We start from the raw sequence: 3,719 nt of genomic DNA, 5'->3' as shown, positions 1-3,719 counted from the left end.
ATGTTGATCCTTCTTATCCAGGATCATGGGAGGTTTTTCCACTTTCTAAGTTCTGTTTTGATTTCCTTTTTCAGGTTTTTAAATTTTTTATCATAGTGATCCTTCACTTCTGTGGTTAAGTTAATTCCTAGGTGAAGTGCCCAGATCTCAGATGCCCCCTCACAGACTACCAGAGACCACGATCAATGCAAACAGCAAAGAGTCGTTTATTGCAAGCTAGAGCTTGGTTCTCTGCACACTCGGTAACCAGTGACGCTAAGAGTTCCTGAGTACAAAATTAAAACTTAGCACAGCTTTTATAGTATCAAACAATCAAGTTTAGGGAGTTTCACACAAGCGAGTTCACAAGTTCAGGGGTTTCCAAACAAGCAAGTTCACATTTTCAGGGGTTTTAAGTCCACCCTGATGGCACTACCATTTTTCTGATGGAACAATTAGGCAACTGGTCTGTTCCTTAAGGGTGGGCAGGGTTGGTGGCAGCCTGCGGTTTTTTGAGAACTGTTCCTCTTTTGAGGGTATTCTCAGGGCAGCACAGCTACAGGTTGTTGACTTAATCTTAAAATGCAGTTTCTGTAGATCTTCAGTCCATCCTCTTCTAGAGCATCGGGAACCAATCATGGTCCCCTAATTGGCACAGTCTTTTATATTTACAGTTTGGTATTGGGATCTCAGAACTAAGAGATGGACTGCACTGATCTCTTTTTTTACAAGGTCCAATTGTGAGTAAAAAAATAACAGTACCAAAGGTCCTTATATTTTTTAAACATTTTAAGACGTCCTTTTTTATTTATTTTTTGTCCAAAGGATACCAATTTTTTTCCCAATTTTTCCCCCAAGGTTTCCTTTACTACCCTGCTCTTCTTTACAATTCCTCGAGCTTCTTTGTGGCTAGAGTGTAAAACTGCCCATTTTTTCCTCTTGCTTGTGGAACCAAGTTATCTCAGAACAGCCTCAAAACACCACTGCGATGGAGAATTTTGCTAGATTTTAAAGCTAAGAGCAGAGCTGTGTCTTATCCTTTTACTACCTGCATTGATAACACACTCAGATTATTACCATACCAGAGCCAAACTAGGCTGTGAGTATAGAGTAGATTTCCAGTGACTATGCACTGAAGTGCCTATGGCAAGCAAGCCAGTGATATCCTTTCTCCCAATATCTACTGTGGGAATAGAGAGGGTTTTTGGATATCACCCAAAATAATGTCCCACAAGATCTTAGTTTTAGCAGCTTTTAACCGGGTTGAGTCTCAAGTGATTGAACCCGGAAGGAGTTCAGACTACTTTTCCATGGTGGAGGTGGTCTGAGTGATGATATAGATTTCTTCCAGGTGACTGTCAGCTGGTCTTCAAACTTTACCCATTAGGGTGTGCAGCTGCAGCAGCAGGTCTCTCAGTGGCTCCAAGGTACTGTCACAGCTCATGCTGGACTGCAAATTCCTACACAGACTGGTTAAGGATACATTGCATAGACTTGGGAGGCTTTGGCCCTGTTGGATATTAAGACTGTTTAGCCAATAGCCCAGGATAATTTACCAAAATGACATTTTTTTTTTACTAACCATATATTTTTGTAAACAAACACAAAAGGCTTAATCTTGTAACGATCTCCAACAGATGCAGTCTGAACACTTGCACACCTGTTAACACTATTCTTTATGCTTATTTTTTTAAAATAATTATTTTATCTATTTTGCCTCGTTTTTCCAAAACTTACTCTGGACTCTTGATCTTAAAAAGGGATTGATGGGGCCCAGCGCGACAGCAGCTGGAGGGCCTAGGAGGTGGGGAGGTGGGTCCTGTCCTCACCATGAGGCTGCAGCAGGCGCCGGTGTCCAGGAAGGTATTCATTCAGTGCGACTACAGCAGTGGCACACGCTGTCAGTTCCGGACCAAGTTTCCTGCAGAGTTGGAGAACAGGATTGATAGGCAGCAAGTTGAAGAAACAGTTCAAACTCTAAATAATCTTTATGCAGAAGCAGAGAAGCTTGGGGGCCAGTCATATCTTGAAGGCTTTTTGGCTTGTTTGACAGCATATACCATCTTCTTGTGTATGGAAACCCATTATGAGAATGTTCTCATAATGAAGAAAGTCTCCAAATATATTCAAGAACAGAATGAGAAGATATATGCTCCCCAAGGCCTCCTCCTGACTGACCCCATTGAGAGAGGACTTCGAGTTATTGAAATTACCATTTATGAAGACAGAGTTTTGAGCACTGGAAGATAAGCCATAGAATTAAAGATCCCACCTCCAGCTGGAACCCTCATCTGTCCATGGGCCGATCACAGAGTGTCCCTACCTCCTCTCCAGAGCATCATTCCTTTGTATCTGCTTCCAGAGCCATGGTGCCATTTACTAACTTTCTAAAATTCCACACCTGATTTGATTTCTAGTCACTCAGCATCCACTTTGTGTCTCCAAATTGTATAGGACTTGTCATCTTTGATTAGATTCTGAGAAAATACAATGAAGCATTTCACTTTTTTAAATTCAGTCATTTAATAACGTATGCAGTTAGAGGGCCTAATACAAAGTTTGTTTCTTACCTGCCACCAGGTAAAAAATTGCCATTGGTTCTCTTCATTCCTTGAGCCAGTTTCCCTGGTAGCTTTATACTGCAAGAAGTCAAATATTAGCCAAAATTCAGATTAATAAAAAGCTTTTCTCTAGGTGAGGGGTGTATTATGTCTGTGGTTTTGCCAATGCATCTCCCAGATTTCAGAGAACTATCATTTCTGCCATGTTTCATATCTTAAGATTTATTTCTGCTGTTCAGTTTCTCAAGCCGAAGCTCAATGAAAAAAGAAGTATAATGTTGTTTGTTTTATTACAGCAATTATCGCTCATAAAATCAATATTTAATGCAATGGTCATTCTTTTCTTGGGAGAATTAGGTTTATTTGCATTACCTTTGGATGTGGGAAGATGTGGTTTGTGTTGCTTGTTCATTTACACAAATAAGCACAATGAAGTGGATGCTAATTTGTTAACCACATAAAGGTTGAACTAAACAGCAATTCACTCAGATGGGGACTCGGGAATTCTCCCACAGACCCCGTGGCAGCCCTATAGCGTGTCCTACAAGACTCTTTGCCAACCAGAATACAGATCCCGCGGGAAACCAGAATTACAGATACAGAATCTGCAGGCGACCAAAAACAGAGAACGGTAATGACTCAACTTACTTGTCGGGTTTTTCACGACTCCATGCTTTGGGGTCTGGGTGAGTTTATGGGGGGCATCACGGATGAGCCCCCAGAAGATGTGCCCATATTTTGGATGCCCCCTAACAGACCACCATAGACCATGATCAATGCAAAATTTTGTTGAGATCTTTTGCTTCAATGTTCATCAAAGAAATGGGTCTATACTTCTCTTTAATTGATGAGTCCCTGCCCAGTTTTGGGATGAGGGTTATGATGGCTTCATAGAATGAGTTTGGTAGTGAAATTTCTCTTTCAATTTCATTGAAGATTTGAAGGAGTATTGGTGTGAGCTCTGCTTTGAAGGCCTTGTAGAATTCCACTGTAAATCCATCTGATTCTGGGCTTTTCTTGGATGGGAGGTCTCTTATTGCTGTTTCTATTTCAATGCTTTATATTGACCTTTTAAGATGGTTCAACTGATCTTGGTTTAGTTTCAGCATGTCAATATTTGCTAGGAAATGGTCCATTTCTGCCAAGTTCTCAACCTTATAAGCATAAAGTTTTGAGAAG

At 40.8% G+C, this 3,719-nt stretch overlaps 1 pseudogene; it reads left to right on the top strand.

Annotated features, from left to right (window-relative positions):
• The first annotated feature begins 1,809 nt into the window (after positions 1-1,809).
• Positions 1,810-2,353, top strand: LOC138822928 (golgin subfamily A member 7 pseudogene; annotated as a pseudogene).
• The last annotated feature ends 1,366 nt before the right edge of the window (positions 2,354-3,719 follow it).

Source organism: Dipodomys merriami, unplaced genomic scaffold (genome assembly GCF_024711535.1).
Source record: "Dipodomys merriami isolate MVZ:Mamm:240054 unplaced genomic scaffold, mDipMer1.0.p SCAF_118, whole genome shotgun sequence".
NCBI classification, from domain to species: Eukaryota; Metazoa; Chordata; class Mammalia; order Rodentia; family Heteromyidae; genus Dipodomys; species Dipodomys merriami.
This window is presented reverse-complemented; position numbering and strand designations above follow the sequence as displayed.